Here is a 27,720-nt window from a genome sequence, read left to right on the forward strand (position 1 = left end):
CTGTTTTCTGAGGCCCAGTGTTTAAGTCATACCTCTTATCAAGGGGCAGAAATCCACCTGGTTCCCAAGCCTGTGTCCTTCACCACCGCATCTTCTCTCTGGGAGGTTATGAACATCAGCTGGAGAAGGAGGCAAGGTTCTCCCAAACTTCGAGGTCTCGCTTTCAAAACAGCCCGACAGCATCCTTCCCACGAGGGTGTCAGGCCCTCCTGCTCCAGGTGGATAGAGGCAGATAGACGGGTGGGGCAGTTCTGTGTGGAGTGAGTTTCAGTGGATCTCCAAGCCCAGTTGCTGCTGCCTCTGTCCTGGGCCCTGGCCAGCCCTAACAGGTGGTGTTTTTCATTTGACCTTTTCCCGTGTCACTCGTTCATGATTTATTTCCCATAGCTCCAAGTAGCACCCTGCAGCTCACCTCTGGCCCTTCCTTTCCTTGATAGGCTTCCTGCATCTTTTTCTTTTCCCTTTTTTAAAACTTCTGGTTCTTTGAAAGTTTCTCTCCTAGTGACAGTTATTTCTCTCTACACAGGACTGCATTTCCTGGCCAAGAAACTTTTCTCTATTCATCCTTTGCAGATGTGTCACAATGAAAAGTCATAGTTGGAGATTCCTCATCTGAACTTTCCAGAACGCCAATGATAAATGCACACGTGCAGGCATGTTTAGAAAGATGGAGAAGCCAGAGGAAGACATGCACAACATGACAACTTTCCTTGCCCCCAGTTAGGATGTCTGCTCCTTGCACTATCAGATCTCCTGAGACCCCAGGGATCACATGGAGAAAGATCACCCAAGTGGAGGGTTCGAGAAGATACACTGCGCGCGTTTGACAGCCTCCCCTTCAGCCTTTCCTCTACGGCAATCACTACGCTGCCTTAATCTCCTTCTCAGCTGAGGAAACCTGGAGAGCTTTTTATTTTGTGCCGTCTCCCATTTCTAGGCAATACACTAAAGCAGCTGGTAAATCATGCAATTACCAAATCATCACATCCCTCCAAGAGGTTCAGAGATGTGTGTTTTTAATACAGAAGCTAAGTCCAAGAACAGCTGCATAACAGACAGTGACCTATTTACCTCTCCACTCCACCCATGGTGGAAACAGGTTGGGACTATCTCCCATGACTTGGCGTTACAGAGTTCCTGGGTGATAATGCAGACTGAGGCAAAGAATACAAGGGCTACTTCACTGCTGAGGGGGACTCACTGGAAGTGAGGTCCATCGGTCAGGACACACAAACTCTATCACCTTTGCTGGTGCCAGGCCCGAATCATCCACAACACACCCAAACTATTAAGATGATGGGTCGGCAGAACCCACCACCTCCTTCACTTACTAAAAGATAGAAAATGCTGGGGAACAGTGCTCATTTTTGCAATATGGCTTGATCTGCAGTTGGAAAGATATTACGTACAACTTTGGCCTTGTTTACTCATCCCACTCACCCCACAAACCATGCCAGACAGTTTCACACGCTTGCTGAGCACAACTGGCTTTTGGAAATGCCAGAAAACTGATGCGTTTTTTCAAAGTACATTAACTTATCCCTTGAAAATGTGACTCCTAAACCATTATCCTCAACCATGACTAAAATACTGTATCAGGTAACTTCGACAGAAGCTATACTCCCCCATGTTTGCCCTCCATCCGTAGGGTCCCCTGGAATGTTCTGAGTTTCATGGTCTGTGTGCTTTACCTGCCTTTTGTGGTGGTGACCCACCAATCCTATAAATTCAACATGAATTAAATACCCCAGAAACAACTGCCTTCATGTACACATATGATGAATATTCCAAACATGCTGTAATTCATGCTTGGGAAAAAGTACTCAATTACGTGTCAGCCGTTTCACAAATATAGAACCTGCTATACCATAACCAGGTGTAAATATTATCCAAGTGTCTCAAACTTCGGAGAGGCTAGAGATCTGTTTGATTTATCATTAACGAAGGGGTATGACCTCTTCCTTCAGTTTTGCTAAGGGATGCAAACTTTCTAACTTTGCAGATAAAGCTACTTACCATACTGCTGGGATTTTGGTGCTACATATTTTGTCTGTTTCTCTCTTAAGGGATTAGATTCTTTGGGACAGGGTAGTGGTCACTACTGTGCTCCAACCAGACCCCATTTTTAGGGCCAGTGCACCCATCCCCAGCTGCTTCCGGCTCACAGGGAAGGTCCTCAGCCAGTGGCAGGACACAGCTTCACCCAAAGTAATGCCCCCAGAAGGGGTGGCCAGGTGCCAGCACTGGCTGATTCAGGGACACATAGGTCCAGCTCTTTGCCTCAGTCAGAGACAACTGGGCAGGGCCACCCCAGCTCCAGAGCTCACCATAAGGGCAGCCGGGGCCTCAGTTACACCCACACTGCCAGTCAGCTTGTCCTCTGCCCAACCCTGCTGCCTTCTTTTCCTCACCCCTAAACTCCTTCAGCATCCAACTCCTGGTGTGCTTCCAGCCAATCCAAAAAAAGACAAGCTGCTTTCTAAGTGTAGAAAGTTATTTTTTAAATCGTACTGAGGAAGTTACAGGCCCTAGAGGGACATGTTCTATCAAAGGTCCTGTGAAGGCTGAAGACAGTCTTTGAAAAATACTTGTGATTCCGTTTAAAAGTTACACATTTTGATAATCAACTCAGACCACTTTCTGAACACCAACCCAATGCAGTCAACAGGGACAGGAGTTTAAATAATGCCCAGGAGTATCACAGTTTCACAAGTAAGGGAGGTGAGACATCGCCAGGCGAGTGATCTGTGCATCACAACATCACATCACCTGGTAGGAAACTGACACCAGACCACAGGGTGCCGAGCTACGGCTTTTACCCTTGCCCATTCGAGTATACCCCCTCCCCACATAAGACACACATGCTTTATAACCTACATCAGAGGAAATCTTTACTCTAAAGCCACTTGAAGAGAACAGTTCTACACAGATGTATGACAATGAGTCCTGAACACTTTATTCCCAACATTCCAAACTTTTAATAACAGGGAACAATTCCTGGAGCTGATCGATTATTGATGACTTTGTACTCTTTACTGCATCCCCGAGAAAGCAGATGGCAGACAGGCCTGCGCAGGAATCAAGAGCTACTGCTACCACGTTGCCCAGGAGGCAGCACACCGTCTCCCAGATAAACCTCAAGGAACTACCTAGCCATCATCCAGGCTCTAGTCCAGGTTAGGGTCCAGGGATGGAGTTAGGGATGTCACAGGAGTAGAAATCAGAGGAAAAGCAGGTGCTTGCACAGTGCTTGTATCTTATTACCAGAGGTTTGGATTCAGAATGTTAAAAATGTAGATAATGGGGGCTTCCCTGGTGGCGCAGTGGTTGGGAATCTGCCTGCCAATGCAGGGCACACGGGTTCGAGCCCTGGTCTGGGAAGATCCCACATGCCACGGAGCAACTAGGCCCGTGAGCCACAATTGCTGAGCCTGCGCGTCTGGAGCCTGTGCTCCGCAACGGGAGAGGCCGCGATGGTGAGAGGCCCGCGCACCGCGATGAAGAGTGGCCCCCACTTGCCGCAACTGGAGAAAGCCCTCGCACAGAAACGAAGACCCAGCAGAGCCATAAAATTAAAAAAAAAAAAAAAAAAAAAAAATGAATTAAAAAAAAATGTAGATAATGTATTCTCTATAAAAAACTCAACTTAAAATCATACTACTGCTTAATGTTTTATAGCTTTTCACACGCTGTCTCATCTGACATTCACAGCTCTCCCTGCAAGGGCTGGGCTGGTATTTTTATCTCAACTTTATGCCTGGTTAAGTGACTTGCCCAGGATGACACAGCTGATCAATGTTGGGATCAGACTGCCAGATTCTTGGTTCCAAGGTCCCTTCATATAAAATTCTGCCAATTTGCAATTTGTCTACATATTTCTCCAGGCTTGTGCACAAAGCCCCAAAACCTTGTCTCCCTCCTTCTGCCTTTATGGCTCCCACCTTCATACTACAGACCTATATTTCATGGGAACAAGGACTACTGATGGCATGGGATCCTGAACAGGGTCACAAATCACCACCAAAGGTCTCTCTGTCTCTCAGTGACTCCAAACACTCCAGACTCTTTGTTGATACAGACCACAGCTTCTGGAATACGGCTGACAGGAGACTAGGGGATCAAGTTATACGACTACCCGTGTAACCTGCTTCATGTCAGTCACATACACAAGAGGGGAAAAAAGAAGAAAAAGCTTTAAACAGCTCACCAATTTCCTAGACACAGTAATTGTTCTTAGGAAAGCCTTCCTACCCTCGTCAATAGGTTTTGCTACTGTTATCTGAGGCACTTGGTGGATTTTACTCTTGCCAAGTTGGCATTCTGTTTCTGCAATACAAAAATGCTGGGACTAAAGAGATCAGGTGGGGATGTTATGGTTTCAGGACCAGAAGCAAGCATCTCTGTGAGGCAGGTGGATGCATTTCAGCTTGTGGGCATGCTAATGAGAGCTAATTACTCTGCCGACGCCACAAAAGCCAACCAGTAGCAACAAGAAATGCCTGGTAAAACTTGCCGGGTTCTCAGGCTTTGTTCGAAGGGCTCGTGCCAAAATGATCTGGCTGAAGTGATGGGCACAGGGCTGAACTGGATTGTTATCTCAGGATCACAAAGCCTAGTCTTTAGTCCTTTGTATCCTGTAAATCAGTAGTCAGGTCAGCACCAATTTTATTCTTCCAGATTTAACCTACTCTCTTAACCCTTAGCACCGCTACCCACTCTGCCCCCAAATGTCCACTTTGGCTGCAAATTAAGAAAGCAAACAATGGGCCTGGAATTTTAGGAAAACAATTGCCTACTGACCATTAAAATTGGGTGTGGCATTTTATAATGTACTGCACTCTGCTTGCAACATTCGCAAGATTTGGCCAACAGTTCACTCACTTTAATCCTCGAACTCAAGACATAAAAGGGAACTGAGAAATCATGTAAATTTCACTTAATCACTGATACTTGACTGTATCCATGTTTCTCGGAAAGCATATACGTACGGTATGAATTATATAAAAGCACAACTCTAATTTATGAATTTATATAAATTACATTTTTAAAAGGCTTTCCCATCCTTGTCCCTCTATTGCTACTAAAGAGAGGGCAGGGAATGGAAAAACCACAAGGCTACAGATCTAAATTTCTCAGAATAGGAATGAGAGCATTAGTTATTAACCCAATAAAGCCCCATCCTCATTAACTTTTCCCCATTCCAATACTAGGTTGATGTATTGTTGAAAATGCAATCATGGCTTCAGGGACAAAAAAACAAGAAGGTCCAAGGCATATTTTAAAGAAGACTCCCACAGGGTGTTATCTTTAACTCCATAGAAACAAGACTGCACTGGATTATAATATAATTCTACGATAACAACATTTATAAATACTTGGCTCAATTTATTAAAATGGAAAAGTCTGAATAAACATACAGTAGAAGTTAAATGGCAAGACAACCCTCATGTTGAGATTCTTTAGTCAGAAATAACAATAATATTAGCAAAGTTTTTTTTTAAAGTGGTTAACAAGGTCTAGGATAAGGACCAGTCAGATCTAACCCAACTTTTATATGGTATGAAAAAATGAAGATTTATTTAACAACTCTTCTCCTAAGTTATTTAACAACTTTGTATTTTCTTGTGATTTTCCATAACTTTCTTTAACGCTGCTCTGGTACCTGAATGTTTATGATACATGGACAAGTAACAACTCCATGAATAATGTCAAAATTCTCAACTATGTGTAAAGGAATGCCTGAGTTACTGCCCTTCTAGAGAGCTGTCTGTGCTTTGTACATAAACACATAGACAAAGCATGTTTTATTTTGTCTGTGAGTATAGTCCTAAACTGGGGGTTCATCAGGAAATTCTCCAAGCAGAAGGATTTCAGAGAAGTAGGCGACTTAGCCACACCCGAAAAGAAAATCTACTGAACAGGAAAATAAGTAGGGCAGATAAAGAAATGTTTCTTGCACTTAAATATAAATAACATTTACTAAAATTTCACAAGTCTGAGCAGGTTTACCAGCTATTCTGAAATTTTTAAACAAAAAAGAACAAAGGCATTTTCAGCATTGAGACTAGGAACAATCGTTACTGAGCTTCCACAATGAATGGGCCAGGTACTGTGCTGGGCATCTTGCATGTACTATCTCAATTTAATGTTCCTACAAGGTAGACACTTGTTCCCATTTTAGAGACGCAAAAACTAATTCAACATGCTAAGACGTGACTATCTTAGGGTTCCATCCAAGATATATTGACTCGAAAACCTAAAACAGTTGCTGCTACCCTCTGCCAAATAGCATCACCAAGAAATTACACCAAGAAATTACAGTGATGGTATTGTTTCCTAAGCTCCAGATTTTAATTATGCTTTTATTGAGCGGTGGTTTCCTCCAAATTAACAGAGATGAAAATAGTGTTTAACCTCATAAAGTTGAGGTGAGAAGCATATTAAAAAGCCCGAGTGAAACGAATTTGCAGAACAGGTGAGTGCTGGTTGCTATTGCTACCTCCCTCTTCGGGCTTCGGCTAATGCAGCTGGTGACCTGCAGGTGACCAGGGCTGTGGGCTCCCGCGAGTCCACTGCAGGGCAGGGAGCCACCTCCAGAGGCCGAGGAGCACACAACCTGGAGCCTGAGAGAATGGACCTTGATGGCGAGGAGTAGAGAGGCCCCGTCTCGGCTCAGTCTACCTTCTCCTGCACTAAACAAACAAATCGTTGTGGGCCAACGCTGTGCCAGGCACAGCCACAGGTGACTCAGCCAGCTGCTGGTCCCAGGCACTCAGCCACTTGGGAATCTCTGGAAGGCCCCCTGCCTGCAGAAGCTCACTCCCACCCTGAGAGAAAGGAAATTTAAAACAAAACCGAATGGGCGGGGACCCAACAAGAGGCTCATCCTTTCTAATCAACTTTCCCTATTTCTCTCTCTCTCTCTCTGTGTCTCACACACACACACACACACACACACACACACTCACGCTCATGTGAAGGGTTTCCATGGTACACAGTGGGTGCCCATATTAGACCAAGCACTTTTATCCTCATTAGGAAGCTCGATAGCAGTCTACTTTGGGACAGAATTTTAAACACTGATGACTCAGTATGGTGACTTCCAGAGCAGAAAGGGTTCATCTGAATATAGATGAAGGAAGGTTGAAGATCCCCAGTGGAAAAGAAAATCAACAGATTTGACTACATAAAATTTTTAAACTTCTATATCACTAAAAACAAAAATTTTTTAATCAGAAAAATTAGGGGGGCTTCCCTGGTGGCGCAGTGGTTGAGAATCTGCCTGCCAATGCAGGGCACACGGGTTCGAGCCCTGGTCTGGGAAGATCCCACATGCCGCGGAGCAACTAGGCCCGTGAGCCACAATTACTGAGCCTGCGCGTCTGGAGCCTGTGCTCCGCAACAAGAGAGGCCGCGAAAATGAGAGGCCCGCGCACCGCGATGAGGAGTGGCCCCTGCTTGCCGCAACTAGAGAGAGCCCTCGCACAGAAACGAAGACCCAACACAGCCAAAAATAAATAAATAAAAATTTTAAAAAAAGAAAAAGAAAAATTAGGAAAAAAAACTAGGTGAAAATATTTGCAATAACTATGAGAAAGGGTTAAAAAGGGTAAATAAATGAAATACATAAACTGGAGTTTATGACAAATGAGAATAACACTAATTCCCAATTGATAAAATGGGGAAAGTATATAAACGGTTTGTTAAACAGGAAATACGGCCAACACTCACATACATGTTTGACCTCATAAATAGCAAATAAATAAAAAAGAAAAATGAAATACCTTTTCTACTAGAAAGTTATCAAATGTTATTAAAATCAGAATATCACTGCTAATGGCAGCAAAAATTAGTAGAAACTTTTTGGCAACTGATATCAACATGGATCAAGATATCCAGGCACTGTGACCCACACCCTTTGGTTCTACTTTTGGTCATCTCTTGTAAAGATGGGAATGATCTGAAATACAGAAAGATGCTCACCAAACATTGAATACAGGCTGTATGTGCTGGATGGGATTAAGTAAATCATGAAACACCCATAGATGGAACATCTCACAGTCCTTAGAAATAATATTTAGAGATATTATAGTAGTGTGAGGACATGCAAATAATACAATGTTAAAGGGAATTCCCTGGCAGTCCAGTGGTTAGGACTCCATGCTTTCACTGCCGTAGGCCTGGGTTCAATCCCTGGTCAGAGAACTAAGATCCCATAAGCCACACGGTGTGGCCAAATAAATAAATAAAAATTAATTAAGTAAAAATAAATTAAGTAAAAATAAAGTGGGACACAAAATTACACACGCAGAATATTTCAAATATAGAAAAAAATACATGAATGAAGAAAATGGAAGGAAACACACCAAAGGTAGTTGTACTTTTGTGTGGCAGGAATACTGAGGAGTATTTTTTTTTAATTGCGTCTTCTTTATGTTTTTTCTATACTAACCAAATCTTCTAGAAGGCGCATATATTACTTTTATAATTACAAAAAATTTTAATAACAGCCTCAACTTCAAATCCACAAAAAAAAAAAAGATGGAAATCCAAAAGCTCTCCAAGCCTACAAACACCAAAACACTGTGCAGTAGACAGGTAAGGCAGTAAGCAGGGGGAAAGTGGCTTTGTTTTAAACTTAGGGCTACAAAAACAATAGGCTTCTTGATGTGGAAACAAAAACTTTTCATGTCCCACTTATCAAAACACATTTTGGAAATTCACTAACCAAAACATTTTCCATCAGAGGATTTAAACCCACACACCAAAATTATCTCCACAGAACAAACCAGTTAAGCAAGCAGGAAGTTTATCAGGAACACCCTACAAATTAATACTTGTTTTTACAGCTTTGATAAATCCACGCCAGCTCATGTTAGTACACAGTGTAACACACACAATCTCCAGTGAGTCTGTCACTTCTAAACAAGACAGCATGAAATCCTTTAACACACACAATCTCCAGTGAGTCTGTCACTTCTAAACAAGACAGCATGAAATCCTTAGCATAAGGCTTTTCCTCAGCAAGAATCACAGATATTCTGAAATTAAGCTTTTTGGGGTTCGCCCTCCCAAAAGCTGATTTTGCAGTCTTTGAGATTGTTTTCTTAGAGTAACAGTTAACTATGTCAAGCTCTTTGTATTCATTATCTTGTTTCATCTTCAGGAGCCTACAAGGCAGGGTTTCTCAGCCTCAGCACTACTGACATTCGGGGCTATTTCTTTGTTGTGGGAAGGGGCCTGTCCTGTGCATTGTAGGATGTTTAGCAGCATCCCTGGACGTGACTTACTGAATGTCAGTCTTCTCTCCACCCCTAGTTGTGACACAAGACATGTTTCCTGACATTGCCAAATGATTACTACAGGGCACAATCACCCCAGTTTAAAACCACCGCTACAAACTATGTACTATTGTTGCCCCCATTTCACAAATGAAGAAACTGAGACACAGCTATAGGTTCATCTAAATCCACAGCCCAAGATCAAAAACTATCCTGTCTTTGTGCACAGGGAGGAGGTCTATCTTACAACATAACTGATACCACTTGAGTCTCCTTTGCATCCCCATGGAGCCTCGTCTAGGCCCCAATGCATATTGGCCGAATGAACCATTACTTTCATCACTTAAACGTTCACTGAGTCCCTACTGGGTAGCAGGGCCTGGCAACAAAGGCACAGTCATGGCCTTCAACAAGTATATAATCTATTTGAAGAATTAAGATATAACCAGAGATAAGCCATTTGGAGCATCAGTTTTGGGGAAAGCTTTCAGTTTCCTCATCTGTATGATGGAGATAATGCTAATGTCGCCCTCATATTTAAGTGAAATGGAGCAAGCAAAGTCCCTAGCACAAAGAATAACTTCAAAAAACAACTAGATACCAAGTGCATGGTAATATACAGGCACAGGCATTGGCAGAATCATGGCATCTCAAAATCACTGGGCTGGAAGGAACCTTCACAAACAACCTGAACTCATCACCCACTTGGTACTTTAGCATTTAGAACTCTAAAAATTTAATTACCTGCTTCCAGAAGAGTTTGCAGTCTGAGCTCAGACTGAGGCTCTCAGCAAGGGTCTCCCAGTGAACTACTTGAAGGGGTCCTAGAGGAAAGAGGAGGGTTTAAGCAAAGAGAAAAACAATAGGAAATGTAGAAGGTTGAGCGGACTTAAAGCACTCCAGGGGTGCAGAGCCTGGGTCTGAGCACAGGGGAGCACGAAGACAAGCTTGGAGAAACAGGTCAAGATCAGATGAGGTCACAAAGTGACACAGTGGTGACACTGACCAGGTGAGACCTAGTAAATTTTTCTCCTAAAAAAGCAACCAAGGGCCAAAAAAAACAAACCAAAAAAAAACATAAAAAAAACCAAGGGCTGATACAAAGCATACACCCAACTTACATTATAAAGTTGGAGAACTTAACTTCTCAAATTAAAAGATCAGCATTCCAATTGCTTCACAGCATTCCCTGAGAACAATAGGCAAATACATGCTCTAGATCTACGAAAGTGAAGGTTTTGCCAGAACAAAGAGTCAATTTTCCTCCCCGTGTCCACAGGTCCTCCTGTTCTCTAGGGCACCAGCATAGCCCAAGGAAACAAGAGCCCAGAGCAGCCAGATCTTCTCTTTGTTAAATCTGAATTTCAATAAGTGAAATCTCCAAAAAATTTAAGTACTGGCACAAATTTCTTAAAATACTACGTAGGTCAAACCAAACCTGTCTGCAGGCAGTCTTCATCCCAGGCCCACCAGTGTGAGAACTCTGCTGCAAGCCAGAGCCCGCAGGAGATCAAAGCAAGGACCAGGCAGGGCAGGGTGGCCTTGTACCAAAGGTTTATTTGGAAGATGTGTCTGGCGATGAGGTGCAGAATACAGGGAAGAGACTAACTGCAGGGTCTATGTCAGAGTTGATGGGGATGTAAACCAAGGCACTGGCGGAAGGAATGGAGAGTGATTCGGAAAACACTTGAAAGGCAAAAATGACAGTGCTGATGGCCAGGAGGGGGGTCTCTAGGATACCACACGCAAACCCGACCCACTGTAAACTTTGATAATGAAGATGAGACCTTAAGAGCAGAAGGTAGCTCAGGCTTAAAATTGAGCTCTTTGACTTCCAAGAACCAGGGCAATCTTCATGGACTTGTAACCTGTAGTCACACACAGAACCCCAGGCTCAGAAACGCCCCACACCTGGTTTAATGCTCTGCTGTCATCATCAAGATTCCTAATAATGTAAACTTTGAACTTGTGTTTTGTAAATGAGGTCAAGATTCCTAATAAACTTTGAACTTGTGTTCTGTAAATGAGGTCTGATGGCACAGTGGACTGTGCATGTGAGCAGAGGAGATCTGTTTAATACGTGTGGCCACCATTCTTTGCTGCCCTATTCATAATAGTGTTTGCAGGGCCCCGTAAGCACAGAATTTCGGTGGACTCACGATGCATGGACTTCAATAAGACTCAAAGCAAGTTCAAGGTAAATGTGTTACAAATGCAGCTGAGTAAGCAGGTGCGTGGGTGTTGACAGCAACAAGAGGCCATGCTTTCCATTCGATCCAGAACTTGCTGTACATGTAGAAACAAGGCAGTGTCCTTCTAAGAAACACTAACAACCAAAGAATCCTTTCATATCCTCTCTTACTCCTGTTACTCCCCTGTATTAACCAACCACTGACGCTGAAGATGACGGCACAGAAGAAGGAAAGACAGAGCAACCCATGGTTCTTTTTCCTTTCAGTCCTTCCTTCTATAAGCCAAAGATTGATAGACTGTGCAAATGGAGACGTGAATTAAGGGTAGTCAGTTTTGTGCAGTGTTTCCTGTGTTCTGGTAGGAAGAATATACAAATGCATTTACAAACTACAAAATACTACAAAGTGTGTGACTTCAGTAATTCAGCATACGTGTTAAACACTCTTATATTTGCATTTAATACTGGCATTGCATAATATAAAGATGAACAATGAAATTCATGTTGATAGTTTTTATTTTTAATTTTCCTTCACTTAGAATGACATTAAATAGCAAATAAACACCATGATGAGTAAAGAGAGAGACTATGGGAGAAAAGGAAAAGCTTTTTATGTTAGTACCTTTAACAGCACTTTTTCCTGCTTTTTGAACAAGGGGCCACACATTTTCATCTTACACTGGGCTCCACTAATTATGTATCTGGTCCCACTGAGAACCACTGAACTCAAGAATATTATGCCCATCTAAATATGCTGCCCACGCCTGGATACGTTTTTACTGACATCATTCAAAGCAACCCCCAAAGGACCCACCTATGGACTGATGGGAGTGGTGCTGATTTTTAGTACCACACTCTTAATTATTAGATTGCTTCAGTCCTTTTCTCATCCCACTCATGTCATTGCAACAACAAATCTGCAACAACAAATCTGTTGCAATCTGTCATTGCAACAACAAATCAGTGCATCTTTCGGCCAAAGATCTTTCTAGAAATAATCAGTTAAACTGAAGATTAAAGACCTTACCAGGAGCAGCATGTAATGCAGAGGTCTCTCTGCTGGACAACTCCCCCTTATAGAGTGTTCCCTGGTGCTCTGGCGGTTCAGTGTTAACTAAACCCAGGCTGCGGTTCCAGAACCCGGCTGCTTCCCATCACTCAGGACGCTCAGGTTTCCCCTGAGAAGTTGTTCTGCGAACCATTCAGTCTGGTGTCTAAAAATTCCTCCTTCAAATACAGTCAAGTTTTCCTTTGTCTCATTTCATTCTCCTCTTCTTTTCTGTGCCACTACTTTCCACTTCAATAAATTAATTTCCTGCCTGGAGACACATCCTGGCAAATGTGTCAGTTTGCATTGTTTAGATGAGAGACTTCTGTCATTCTTTCAAATTTCCTCTGTCCCAATAATCCTGGAGAGCCAGGCTCTCTGGAGCCTGAGTTACTTGTCTATGAATTTCCTCCCACTGTCTCCTATTAGACTGAAGAAAAAAAAAAAAAAAAAAAAAAAATGCAGACTGCCTGGGGTGAACTCACTCAGCTCTTATCTCTTCCAATCACATTTTTTCCCCAATTTCCCCCATCCTTTCTTCCATTCCATCTGAAGGAGCATTCTTACAGATTTCAAAGCTAACCCGCACTCTCTTCCTAATTTCCATCTATCCCTCTCCTTCTCCCCTCTTGTTTGCTGCTTTCATATCACCCTCTCTGCCTGCACCTTCCTCAAACCCACGCTGTCAGAGCACGTATCTCCTTGTTCAACTCCTTGAAAGGCTGGGCTAACGGGACAGCCTGAGGTTCATCACCTCCCATGTACTCCTCAATTTTCTGCATTCTGGATTCCATGCCTACTGTGCTGAAACTGCTCTCCCAGCTCACGAATGGCCAGATGGCTGGTCCAGGGGCCGTTTCTCAGACCCGTCCTTGTAATGGGTCTGCGGCAGTGGATGGCGTGGATGGTCCACTTGTGTTGGGTGTGCTTCATTCCCTTGCCACCATCAACCTCCACCTCTCTGGGCATTCCTGCTCTAGCACCTTTAATAACTTTTCTTTGGCCTGACCATGTCTAAATGTCAAGAGTTCCCTGAAGGTTGTGTACTTGCTTCTTTTTTTATTCTGCATCCTCTTCTTTGGCAAGTTCACCTACTCTTGCTCTTTAGGTAGCAGTCCTATGGAGATGGTCCATCACTCGAGGGACTAAACTCCAAACCTGAATTTCTAAATTCTTGCTTAACATCCTCATGTGAATAAAATCAACTAACAATTCTTAATAGCTTTTCACATGCCATGTACAAGTGGTTGAGGATACTGACCCTGGAGACTGTACCTATCTGCATTTAAATCCTGAGTCCAGTGACTTCCCTGGTGGCGCAGTGGTTAAGAATCCGCCTGTCAATGCAGGGGACGTGGCCTGGGAAGATCCCACATGCCGTGGAGCAGCTAAGCCAGCGAGCCACAACTACTGAGCCCACATGCCACAACTACTGAAGCCTGCGTGCCTAGAGCCCATGCTCTGCAACAAGAGAAGCCACCGCAATGAGAAGCCCGCGCACCGCAACGAAGAGTAGCCCCCGCTCGACACATCTAGAGAAATCCTGCGCGCAGCAACGAAGACCCAACACAGCCAAAAATAAATAAATAAATTTATAAAATAAATAAATAGATAAATAAATAAATCCTGAGTCCAACACACACAATTGTGTGGCCTTGGGAAATTCACTTAGCCTCTCTGTGTCTCAGATTTCTCATCTTGAATAAGAACTGTACCTTTTCTCAGGGCTGATGTAGGAATTAAATCTAAGTTAAAATATGTAAGACACTTAAAACAGTGCTTGGTACATACCAAGTGCTATGTAAGCGTTAGCTATTATTATTGTTGTTGTGGTTATTCTCTTAAAAACCCAATGAGACAGGTTCTATGATTTTACGTGTTTACACAATGAGAAAATGAAGGTAGGTTATTGTGGGTCATGATGGAATCTCAAACTCCAGATGATCAAATCTTAATTCACCATATTTCCCATTAAAATTTAACTTTCGCTGTGTGCCTTTCTTCAGGTTGTTCTATCCCTCCCCCCTCCCCTTGCCCCTCCTAATACCCCTCCTAACATTCAACATACTATTCCAAGAGTCATTTTTATAAAGTAATAGTTCTCAGATCCCTCCCCAACTTACACACTAAAAAAATCTCATTTTAAAGTATTATGTCACTCTTTTTAAACCCTCTGAGATCTGGCTATCGTATGTCTTACCTCTCTTAACAATATTGATCTTTCCATCTTATCTTTCTCTAAAACTAATCTAATTATATTCTACATTTTGCTCCAAATCCAAGCATGCTCATTCCCCACCTCAAAAATTCCTCAAAAATTCCTACTCATCCTTCAAGGCCCATTCAAATCCTACCGCCCCTAGTGGGATCCCACTAAACCCAATCCTTTGCTCAAGTTCATAGCCCAATGTGCTCTCTCACAGCACAATCTTCCACCACCTACCTTCAAGAGGCCCAACAAATTGATTTTTTAAACTTTAATACTTTTTACATTTCAAGAGTAATGCATGAGTGTTGTAAATTAAACATTAATATGCTATAAAAAAAATCAGAGGTCCCTCAACTTCCCTGCCATCCTCATCCCATCCTCCACAAACCACCCCATTTAGCAACTTTTCTCCTGCATTGACAAATATAACTTATACATGTATGCTTGGTGGCTTTTTTTCTTAAAATACATATCATAGACATCCGTTTAAGTCAGTATATTTTTCCCCAATTTTTTAACAGCTAAATAGTTTTCTAAATCTGTTTTTTACTATGGTTATGTGTAAGGAGGGTCACCTCATTTCTGCCCCCATCTCCTGTATATGCATATTCTTAAGGATGAAGACCATGTTTTATTTGTCCTTATATCTCCAAGAGGACCTTGTACCAAGGCCAAGAATTGCTTAACAAATGTTCAATGAAGTAGTAAAAATATCCGTCATCAATCCAGTGTCCACGGTGTGCCAGGACCACAGCTGTTGATGCTTCACATATATTGTATGTAATCCTCATTACCCACCCAATTATCCCCATTTCACAGAAGACAAGATCACACAGCTCATAAGGACAGGAGATTCTAATCTATAATACATTTGTCTGACTCGGGAGCCCACCCCCTTCATCTCTATGCTTACAGGTAATAAAACTGTCATAAGAATACCCTTTGCTTTTTCAACCAAAGTTGAAGGACAGAAAAGCTCCAAGTATTCTGGTGTAGGCAGGTGTTGTTTTGGAATGAATGTTAAGTAGATGGAGGCAAGTGGTTGCAGCCATAAAGCTAATCTACCATTCAGCCATTCAATCTATGTTCACTGAGAACCTACTAGAAGTTGAATTACTTGCCTCCCCTTCTTAAGGCTCCTCACTACACTCTCCTTCAGTAATAGCTGCCACCATTTGTTGAAAATCTATGTACCAAATTTGTCATTATTATTTCTATTAATAATTTCCAATACTGACGAAAATTCTATGAGACAAACATCAGTCCCACATCTTACAGAGAGGAAACCTGAGACCCGAAGAAGTTAAATTTCTTGCCAAGATTAGACTGTAATGAATAGCCAAGCCAAGATTCAAGTTGAGGGTCTGTAGGGCTCCAAAGTCCGAACCCTTTTTTTGTCATCCAGGATGCTGCCTTTTAATTCTGAGAGAAAAGATGAACTATGATTTCTTTAAAATTTAAACTGTCAGGATCACATTTGGCTTCAAGTAACAGACCCAACTTCTGTGGTTGAACCAAATGGAGATCTATTTTTCTCAAAATAAATCAAGAGGTGGGCAGACCAGGTCTGGTACAGCCGTTCCAGAAGGCCATCAACTTGCCAACCTGCTTACCCCTCAAGCTTCTCGTCTTTGGTCACAAGATGGCTTCTCCGCTTAGAAAACAGCATCCCTGCTCCTGGGAGAAAGAAGGAGAAGTACAAAGAGCAATAGCCTCACGGGCGAGCTCACAAAGGCCGTCCCCTTATAAGAGTGTGAGGGAGAGCCCCTCCCAGTTACTTGCATCTCACTGGCCAGGACTATGTCACTTAGACACCACCCAGCTGCAAGGGATTCTGGGAAATCAAATTTTTTTTTTTTTAAACTATCATGGTGAATTAAAATGGTTCAGCTGTAAGGAAAAAGTGGGCAGGATGGATATGATTGGGCATCTATCTGTGTCTGCTCCACAGGGTAATGTAGAATGCAAGTCACCCTAGGGAATCAAGGTACCCTGAGAAGAAAGCAATAGAAGAACCTTAAATCTGTGTTTAAAAGCCCTCTTCGTTGTGCAAAGTCACCCACTGATGGGGGTGGAGGCTGGAAGAATGTGAAAGTTTTACAGAAGCATCCAAGCAGCTGATCCAGAGGAAAAACACCGAGACCCAGGTGACTTCACACAAACCGTCCTGGCAGACTCACAGGTTCAATCAGTGTTTCCTCTGCGTCGTCACTGTTTCCCTTCCTCCAACTCACGCACTTGCCAGAGTTATGTTAGATGAGAACCTACAGGCTCATTTGACTCTTCTCATAAGAAAAAGTAGAGCGAGTTCAAATTCCAATTCAACCAAAATAAAATCCTCGACCATGTGTTGTTATGAGAAGCATTATCTTTAGAAAAAGATAATGGTTGCAGGGATATTATTTATGCAACTGCAGCCACACTATCAAGTTAAGTAGACCATAGAGTTTTAGCCTGTTTTCATTTTCTTTCAAATAAAGTAAGTTCAATAAACTTTCCTCATAAAAACCTCACACAGCTCTGTGATGGCGAGATTATATTTGTGAAAAGTACTATATATGGAGAGAAGGGTGACAGAAAGCCAGCAAAAGGACTTCTGTGAGCTATATCCTAGGCTCACAGGAAATACAAGATGACATAGCCATATTCAATGATATGGTTCATAGTTACATTCATAGCATGGAAGAGGTAAAACAGTTTCAGATGGGCCCACCTACTTCTTCCCAAGAACTACCTTGCTTGCCTAAAGAATTTGGCCACTTACTTATGAGTGGACTTGCCACTGAAAACAGCATCTTTAGTCTCTCTCTCTCACCAGGTAAAATTAAGTTTTCCTTTGTTAACCCACACACAACACAAGGAATCAGCACACCTGCTCCCTTGAACTTGCATCTGCTTTTTTTTGACAAAATGCTTAATTTCTCTAAGTTAAAGGAGAGGTGAAAATACCTAGCCTTATTCGAGTTCAAAGGGTGTCCATAAAATCTGTGGCCAGCCCTAAAAGTTATGGTACTTGATCTTCTTCCTCCACGGTCCACATTTGAGGCATGAGCCTTTACCAGAATGACTGAGAGTCAATGCAATCTGAGTTTGTACAATTCCTTCAGTCATGGGCATTTTTAGGTGCACCTCTATACAGAAACCACTCCACGATCTTTCTATTCTGAACTCATTACATTTGCCAACAAAAACAAGGATGTGAATGTGGGCCAGTCAAAATGTGAGTCACACCAAGTTCTAGGGAGACACGCAACCAAAGTTCAGTAACAAACTGAGACAACACACCCACCTGGATCACTCAGAGTCCAAACCCACATTTCAAAAATAGAAGCTCTTCAAGGAGTACAGGCTAGTAGAGCTTTCACTCAAACCCTCCTCTCCTTCAAAAACTGCCTAACAAGTGTGCAAACTGAAAACTGCGGCAGGGCCCACTTTTCCATCTAAAATCCAGTTGTTTGGTGTTTTAGATCCTTAAACGTGGGAAAAAGTATTGAAGGGAAAGAAACCCTCACCACTTGGCTTTTTGAAACATTATCAACCAATGCCAAACTGGCATCAATAATTACTATATTTAAAATAAAGAGTGTAAAAGAAATAGAAGAGTCTTTGTATTTTCTAGGGTGGGTTAGTTCAGTTTCGGTTTTTTAATCCATTAGCTCCATTTAATAAAGCATCGGTCTTGATGGTGGTGATATATGTGACAAAAGCTGTAGGCTTTTGGCTAGGAAAATGGTTCTGACATGCACTGCTATGAATTTGAGAAACAAAGGACATAACACACTACAGATGCAAAGAACTGCACAAGCCCAGAGTGGTTTTTGGATAGTGTCGATTTGGGGTCAGTTTGATGACTGATTTAATTGTGAAATTATCAACCTTTAGGTGAAGGGAAATGCTGGCCAGAGGACAAACACTTTGTTCCCTTTGTCCCCAAACAACACCCAGTGTCACTAACCTTAACAGCTTTGACTCTCATACTTAAACCCATCTGTTCCACCATGGTTAAAAAACAATAATAAAATCATGGCTCCCTGAAAGATTTCACAGTTGGCTGCTCAACTGGGATTTTTTTCTTAATTTGAAAACTAATATGACTTTCTAGGGAAATCTCTGGGAATAAAGAAGTCATCATTGTACACTGTCTCTTGCCTATGTTTTCGCCTTGAAGGAACGTTTCTTTAATAAAGAATCAAGACACAGACCCAAATATGAATAGATATTCATACATTTCATTCACTCATTCATTCATTGTTTTGAACAGGTAATTCAAATCAGGTCAGAAACATGTAATAAAAGACAGAATGATGAATGAGGTCCTCTTTGAGTTAACCGTTGGAAAAATGTGCTATTTGGGATATACATATTTTTAAAAATGGGAGCTGAAAACCTCAAAAAGTTACTTTTAATGTAACAAATTACCAACATAATCTAAATTAACTATAAAAATACAAATATTTCATGAATATGAACAACAGGTTTTAAAAAGAAGTCAGCTAGTCAGTAACTAAGAGGAAAAAAATGACCTTGTTCTGATTTATCTCATGCTGGCACAGTGAGTGACAAAAAGACTACATAAACAGTTAATGAACTCTCTCTCACTGAACTTGTTTCCAAAAAATGTCTACAGTGCCCTTGAAATTAGGCACTATTGATCTGCAACAACAGTGTGCCCTGAATTTCAAGTCAACATCTGCCCACAAAGGCCAGATTATCCTTTTTTTTAAAGTAGCTATCGTAACTATGAGAGTTGCTGGTCAAAGAATTTAACCAAAACCTGATCCTACCTTTCTCAGTAACTCAAATGTCTTTCAAGTTTTGTCCTTTAAAAGCACCATGTTTTACTATACCACATCTGCCTCCTACACACAGATGGAGAAAGAGAAATATTGGTTAAAACTAAGTATGTAAAATTACTGTTACTCCACAAACTGTGAATGCAATTTAAAGCTTTGATATATTCAAGTCCCTAAGCCAGGACTCGTTTCTTGGAAAGAAGTATAAATCTGAATTTGGCACATCAGGATAACATGCTAAAGATACTACTTGACTGATTTTTGCAGCTTTGTTTTTGGGTATCACAAACAGCAGCCTGAATACTCCAACAGCCAAGGCTCCAGTGAGCTCACACCAGCCCACAGGAATTCCACCTCACCTCCTGCTCTTTCCTGCTGAAAAAGTACATTGGAAAATACCGTATGTTTTATGTATTTCCTACAGAACATAAACAGAAAAGACTTGGTCACCATTATTTCAGTGACATTAGGCAACTTCTGTTTCTTAGTCCAAAACACAAACCAAAATTAAAATGTTCTGGCCTTTCCAGTCAAGCATACCTTGCCTTTGCAAAAAGACTACTTTTAATCTACCCTGTGCTAATTAAATTTTTCAAGAGCAATACAGATCCAGGTGTTTTATAAACAACAGCAAACAAAACACTTCTTTTTTTGCCCTGACACCTAAATGTCATCTGGCTAGAAAGAGGGAGAACCCCATCGACAAAGTCCTGTATCTCCACACTTCCCGACTTGGGTTTATTAGATGCAGTGATGTGGCTTCTTTCTTTCCTCCTCTCCCGGAAATGCCCTTACGTACAGGCACCTGGGATGCAGCTTTTGACTCACAAAGAAGTCCACGCCCGTTTCCTCCCGACCTGGCAAGAGAAGTATCCTCACTGCTGAAGCACTCTGGTGAAAGAAAAGGGAAACTTGACTCAGAAGTCTCAGCCCAGACACTTTCTTTCCTTCTCCAAAAGAAAGAGCCTTCGGCACTGAGAAGGGAGGGTTCTGAGTAAGCTTATGACTCCATAATTTTTCCCCCAGAAAGTTAATCATACCCAGTTAGTGACCCAGGCACACAAAATCTCTAAACAAGAAATAGAAAGGATTTGAAACAGGAAATAAACACAAAATCAGAATTCTATACTTCCACTTATCAAAATACCCTTTTGCTCCCGACAGGCAATTGCTTCCCCTAAATACCAAACTGGGGCACTAAATCAAGTTCTCCTTCTATTGCTCTCTGCACTTCTTATTGAAAGGAAGGATTTGTTTTGGTCCCACATGTTGAAAAATTCATGTTCCTCTAATTAAGAGTTTGTATGCCGCGCCTTCTGCCACACTTCCCTGTTAAAACTCGCTTCTCTAAAATAGATCCATGAAAACAACTACCAGCCCTCATCCTTCTCTCAAACAGCCACAGAAGACAGATCTGAAGATTCTCAGCAGCCTTCCTAAACCCTCCAGAACACAAAGTTGGCAACCAAAGGAATTCTCCGTTAAAATATGAGTGAAAAAGAGCTGGCGTTGAAATGTGCCCCCAAGAGACCGGTTTTCCCACAAGCTCATAATTAATACACCCCATATGAATTTCTCACAACCTGACTGGACTGTATAAAAGGATTTTTTATATTCCTATATAAGAATATATAAGAATAACAATGACAGACTTTCATTTAAATCAACATGGCCACAGGGGAGCCAAAAAAAAATACAAAACTTTTGTTCTCTCTCCAAGAGCATAATTTTTGAGTCGATATTCCATAAACTTTTTGTGACATTTTAAAATAACACCCCTCCTACACACACACACACACACACACACACACACACACACACACTCCACGTCTCCGACTGGGGGTCTCAAGTATTGCTAGGAGACTGGGGTGTGGAGGGTTTAAGTACCCAGACAAGATCTTACAGGTCCTATCCTGGAGGTATTTTTCCCACATAAGCTAGTTGGGAGCCCCAGGAGTTAAGCCCTTACCCCACCCCCAAAAAAGTGCCCGTTCCCACTGGGAAACAGGAGGGAGCTGGAAAAGGAAATCGAGCGGCGAGAAGGAGGAGCAGCTGCAACCGCACAACGGTGCCACTGCCCTCCGGTCCCAGAGAGGAGCCGAACTCCCTTACCTGCCTGAGGGAAGAGAGCCGCCTGCACGACTTGCAAAAGTTCTGGTTCACCTTCGCCCGGAGTTCAAAGCGCCGGCACTCTGGCCCCGCCACAGGCTGGCTACCCCGAGTCCTCTCCCGCCCCGCTCCCGCCTTCCCCACCCTCTCGGCCCTACACCATGTCAGGAATCCGGGAAGGCACCGAGCTGGGAGCTGACATCACTCCCAGTCCCAGGTACCTCCCCTCCCTCGCGCCCTCCCTCCTCCCCGCCGCAGGAATGAGCCAAAGAGAGTGCGCGGGGGGCGCGACGGCGCGCCCCGCCTCGCGCTGATTGGGCCCGCAGACTGTCACTCAGAGGAGCCCACTAATTTTACACATTCCTCGCGGAGCCCGGCGAGGGCTGGAAGTGGGTGTTGCTGGAAAAAAAATGCTGCCTTTCCTGCTCTCTCTAAGGGAAGGAGCATAATGGTATGGGGAAGATCCTTGCGCGTCCTGTTTTAAACTTCTCGGCGCATTTACCACCTCCCAGGTCAGAAATGAAACTAACCCACCCAAGCCCCCTTTTGAAGGAAAAACAATCGCCTCTGTGTCACGGGCAAGTCCGAGTCCGGCGGCGCGTGGAGCAGAAAATGGCTAGCTTGAAGTCAGGCAAATAAAAGAAACCGCCAGCTCGCTCTGCTACCCTTTTATCTTGGGACTGCTGGGCGTTCCCTTAGAAAGGAAATTTAGAACTTCAAAAGCACCTCGGGAAGATATGGTGGAGAATCCTCTGGATCGTTAACCAGGGGAGTTACCGACCGTGTGGTTGCTTTTGCTTTTAGCGACGAAAATCACAGCACGCGAGCTTCCAGGCAAATAAAATTGAACCTCCGAAGAAAAATAACTATTTACCTTTCTAAAGACCCTAAGTCTGCTGTTTTCATGCACAACTGAAAAGGGGGGGGGAATCTCACAATTGAGTTCAACAAGCCACATGAGAATAATTACTGTTGAATGAAACCAATTGCAGTGGCTGAGCTATCAATTAAGAATTAACTAACGTTTAACCCTGGCGTGTATCAGGCAGTGTAATACCCCTGGCTAACAGAACAGAAAGATTCTCAAGAAATGGGTCTTTCGATTTGCCTAATAACTACTCCAAGGCAGAGCTGAATGGTGAAACGTGGCCCTCTTTATATGAGATATAGATATATTATCCGTCATCTTCTGGAATTACAATGAACTAATCATTGACTTTCTGTTGGTTTTTATTGTTTGTTTTTTGATGGATGACAACATGTCATACATTTCACCATTCTGCCAAAGATTGTAGAAGGGATGTACAGAGTCCACCACTGTGTCTCATTTAATCCCCATAACCATCCTGTAAGGTGAGCGTCATTAGCCCCATTTTAACATAAAGGAATCAAAGGCTCCGCCAGGTTACATAAGTAAATTGCTCCAGAACGCCCAGAACTGCAGTTGAAACCAAAGTTCATTTGATTCCGAAGCTATTTCTTCTCTTTAGAGTAGGGATTGCCCACAGTCTACACACACTCAAACACTGTAATGCTAAAAATAATCCACAGACCCAGGCCAGTGCTCTCACAGACCAACTTCTATACTATTACCATCGTGCTGTTTGTCAAACCTACACTATTCCAAGCTCCTAACATATTTCTGAATCCATTTTTCCCCCCGCACTAAGTCTTTCTGTGCACCACTTCCAAATGAATTTGCTAAAACAGTTTGGTTTTGCTATCAACATCTTCCTCTAAATCAGGCCCCCCTTTCCCTGCAATTCTTAGCTGGCCATTTAAAACTCTCCCTGATCTGGCCTCTATGTACCTTTCCCACCTTATCTCCCACTTCACTCCTGGGAAACATTCCACTACAAACTGGTCTACTTTCATCTCACCTTCTGGCCTACCTGGAATCCCCACTCTCTTCTGTGTGTGAGAGCTCTGTGGGGTTTTTTGTTTTGTTTTTGAGAACTTTTAAGATCTACTCTCTTAGCAACTTTCAAAGACGTAATACAGTATTATTAACTATAGTCACCATGTTGCACATTACATCCCTGTAACTTACTTATTTTATAACTGGAAGTTTGTTCCTTTTGACCCCCTTCTTCTGTGTGTTAAGTCCCGCCCTTCTCTCAAAGCCTAACGTCCTTGTCCTTGCTGTGCCCTACAGAGGACAGAAAAAGTGGTCCATTGTCCAGTTCTGCAACTTACTTGCTGTGTAACTTTGACCAAGTCATTAAAACATCCATCAGAAACCTAATCACCTCCTTTATAAAATGAGGCTGATAAGACTCAGATCAAAGGTTATTGTAAGCCGTATTGATATTGTACAAATGTGTAAACATATGGTTATATATGTCTAGTTATATACATTTCCTATCTTCTCAAACTCTGAAGAGGATGCTGCATGCCTAATACCTCTTTGTATTCCTTACACTCAATTCAAGGAAAACACTCAATAAAAATATAGGATGGAAAATAGATCAGCAGATCATCTCTAACCACCCTCCATTCCTTAAATGCACCCAAACCCCAAACGATCTCATAGCCAGAAACCATAACTGCTTAGCTATCTCCTCTCTCTCTCTCTCTCCCTCTCTCTCTCTCAATGCTTTGCCCACAGTCCTTCTGTCTTCCTGCCCTCCCACCATTCATGCAACAACCCTTAACCCCCTCAGGTATTTTCTGCACCAACCACTTAACCTGCCTCTTAGCCACTCATCCCTCCTTCTCCGTCAGTCAGGGAGCCACTTGTCTGTCATGCCTGTTGCCTGCCTTGCTCTCCCAAATGCCTTCCAACAGTGGCCGGGTGGCTACTGTCATTCTTCCAGCCCCAGTCATAGGAAGCCTGCCAGGGTTCACATTCTACAACCAGCAGCAGGAGATGGGGGAGGGAATGTCCCACCCCCAAAAGGATGGCAGGATAGAATAACAGGAAGTTGCCTCCCATCCCCTCTGCAGCTGGAGTGATGACAGCTGCCATCCAAGTCCAGAAAACAAAAGACTCAAGAGGAAAACTGAAAACAGGCCAAGGCTGGGGCAATAGTGTTCAGACCAGGGGTTCCAGAGTAGGTGAGGAAGGAACCAATGGGTCAGATTTCAGCCTCCTTCTCCCCTCTCTTCTTCCCCTTCCCCTTAATCAGAGTTACAGCTCTTATATGTTCTACATTTAGGCTTCACTGTAATGCTTCATTTTACAAACAGACCTAACACTTCAATGAATAGATTGAAACCAGTGGCCTCTGGGTATCTTGGGGAAGCCCCAAAGAATCAGGACATTGCAGGAAGCAAATTAGGATGCCTGAGGAGCAGGTACCCAGAGTCCACCCACTAACCTGGATCTTAGCTGATTTAATGGAAAAGTCCATTTACAACTCCTGTGGTTTCAACACTGAGTAACTCTGAAGGTCTAGATACCTATTTTCTGCCTAGTTATTCCTATGATCAGCCTGACCTGTAGTACCTATGAGTTTTGCCAGATAATATCACTATAGGGTAGAGGTAGGGAAGAGGACAGCGTGAAAGCAGGAAAAAACCTGCAGAGAATAACAACAGTAGAACTTGAAATGGACCTTAAAGGTCATCTGATGTAACGACCTACAGTGGTCCTGACAAGTACCCGTCTAGCCCCTGCCTGAATTTATCTGGCAACAAGGGGCACACGAGCTGGGAGAACATCCCACCACTGAAATTCTTTCTCCTGGGAACCCATATCCTGCTTTTCTGACTAGTCCCCCAAAGACCTCTGTCTCGTGTCTCATTTAATCCCCACAACCATCCTGTAAGGTAAGCGTCATTAGCCCCATTTTAACATAAGGAATTAAAGGCTTAGCACGGTTATGTAAGTAAATTGCTACAGAACACCCAGAACTGGGATGGAAACCAAGGTCTCTTTGACTGCAAGCCATCTTTTCTTTATCTATCCAAAGCACTGATTGTTCACAATCTACTCTCTTTCAGCTCCGTGCTCTGGAGTAACAGAGAGCTGGCTTTTTTTTGTTCCTCCCACCCCCAAGCCTGTGCAGGCGAAAGGATACATCCTTTACTTTGTTTGGTTAGATGCAGATACCAGGAGAGGCTCACCCCTCTCATCAAGGTTATATCCTTTGCTGACTGGTCTTTATAGGCCTCCAGCTGCAGCTCTCCAAAGCACAGTCGTAATCACTCTTGACTACGTTCAAAACACTTGACCGTCTCCCCTTTACCGAGGAACAAAGCCCAAACTCCCCTCTGGCGTCCAAAGATCCTTATATCCCGGCCCTCAACCTAACTTTCTGAACTTCATGTCCACTCTGCTTCATACTTGCACACTCCACAAATGAATGACTTTGCACCCATATTCTCTAATAATGTTTCCTCAGTTAAGGAAGATTTTTGCCCATTTCTACTAAAATCTACCGCCCAGGGTTGTTTTGATGATCTGATGTCATATGCAAGGTAACAGAGCACGTTGCCTGACACATAATGAGTCATCAGTAAACATATTTTCCTTTTTCTTATGACAGAAAACAATTGTACTATTATTTTTAATATATGGCTTATGGCTTTTCACTGACTGTAAGTTCCTTATGGTCCTGGAGGGCAGGATGCCAATTTGTTTCATCTTTACATTCTTTATGGAATTTAGAACCATGCGTTGCCCTATGGACATTCGATAAAAATTCACTGAATGAATGAATGAATGCTGCCTTTTGCTTAAGACTTCTAACCTGCTGTAGGCTGTGCCTTTAGAAATTCAGGAAGAACTCCACCAGCATGATCTTAAAGGATCTTGGTGCCTCAGATTGTTCTTATCCCAGTCACATCAACAAACACAGGGTGGGTTGAACACATGGTATAAATCCTGAACCCAAATTCAAATGAAACAAGCTTAGCTTTAGAATTCCTTCTAGAGGAAATTGCTGCTTATTCTGTCTGATTCTAAGCATGGCATGGGTGATAACCCAGATACCATTTTAATATCCTTCAGCTGAATACTGAGCCACTACTCAGCTATCACCACTGACATCATTTATGAACCCAGCACTCCTCCCCATTCCCTGCCTGCACATGGAAACAGGTTAGAAATAGACCCAATATCTCGTTCCAAGCAGAGTCTTATTTTAATCACGCTTTCCTTGCAACCCAGGTTGTGCTGGTTATTCTCTGGTTACCTGCCAGAGAAATCCAAACAACTAGTTACATTCGACTTCCCCATTTTGTTATTCTATTTATAAAGGGAAATTTTACAGCTAAAAATAGAAACTATCTCTTTTCATGGTGTTTGATTAATGTTCAATTAATGACTCAAACAAATTAAATTCCTTTAAACAATTCGTTCCCTTTACAAATGCAGTTAATTCAATTTCTTAGAAGTGTGTCTGATTCCTATACTCTGAGAGAGGTCAAGAGGATAGAGAGCCCTTTCAACACATAGCAGCAGCTCTTATTTTCCATTCCATGCAGATGGTCTGCCTAGCATTCTTCCCAAGCAGGCGGAGCATTTCTGCAGGCTGTCAGGCCTCTCCTGAGGTGACAGGTCACTGCCATTTCTTCCTACCAACACGCACTGCGCACAGACCTCTTTAGAGGTCGTGCGAACATGCTCAATCAACAACAGAGCATTGCTCATAACCAGTAATTCCCACCTTGATTTTCACCTGCCACAATATTAAGTAAGGCTCACTTTTCAAATAATATATCATGGCTCACTACCATCAAAATGTATTCAGGTTGACATGGTGGTGCACCCCATTCTCTGGACTCGTGCCACCTACAACTCCCAGGCCTCCAACTGATCCATTAATTCCTACTCACCTTTTCACCTGGACAATCATTAATTTACTGTTGCTTTATTCAGTCTCTCCTAATCCTTAACTAGAATTCTTCTACTTAACTAGAATTTACATTTTAAAATGGCATGTCAGACTTCACTCCAGAAACCTCTGTCTACAAGGACTAAGAGGGATAACTTTTAGCTAAAACAGATGTAAGACGAGGATGGGACAACTGGTTTAAATAAATGTTTTCATTAAAGGAACTTTCTTGCAAGTTGAAACAAGTTACTGATAAACTAATCTTCAGGCTAGAGCATCTTATCACCCAAATTCTATAAAAAATGTGTT

General features: G+C 42.6%; 1 protein-coding gene across 7 annotated transcripts in view; it reads right to left on the minus strand.

Moving 5' to 3' along the window:
• Positions 1–21,764, minus strand: part of PPFIBP1 (PPFIA binding protein 1) — a 174,409-nt gene extending 152,645 nt beyond the window's left edge. For 6 of the 7 annotated variants that reach the window (XM_061206710.1, XM_061206709.1, XM_061206708.1 and 3 more), the window contains exon 1: positions 21,635–21,764. The gene's annotated coding sequence lies outside the window, so the exon portion shown is untranslated. Of the gene's footprint in view, positions 1–10,025; positions 10,106–21,634 lie in introns of all 7 variants that reach the window. The other variant, XM_061206705.1, reaches the window with a different exon arrangement.
• Between the last annotated feature and the right edge of the window lie 5,956 nt (positions 21,765–27,720).

The sequence above is a fragment of the Eubalaena glacialis genome, chromosome 11 (genome assembly GCF_028564815.1).
Source record: "Eubalaena glacialis isolate mEubGla1 chromosome 11, mEubGla1.1.hap2.+ XY, whole genome shotgun sequence".
NCBI classification, from domain to species: Eukaryota; Metazoa; Chordata; class Mammalia; order Artiodactyla; family Balaenidae; genus Eubalaena; species Eubalaena glacialis.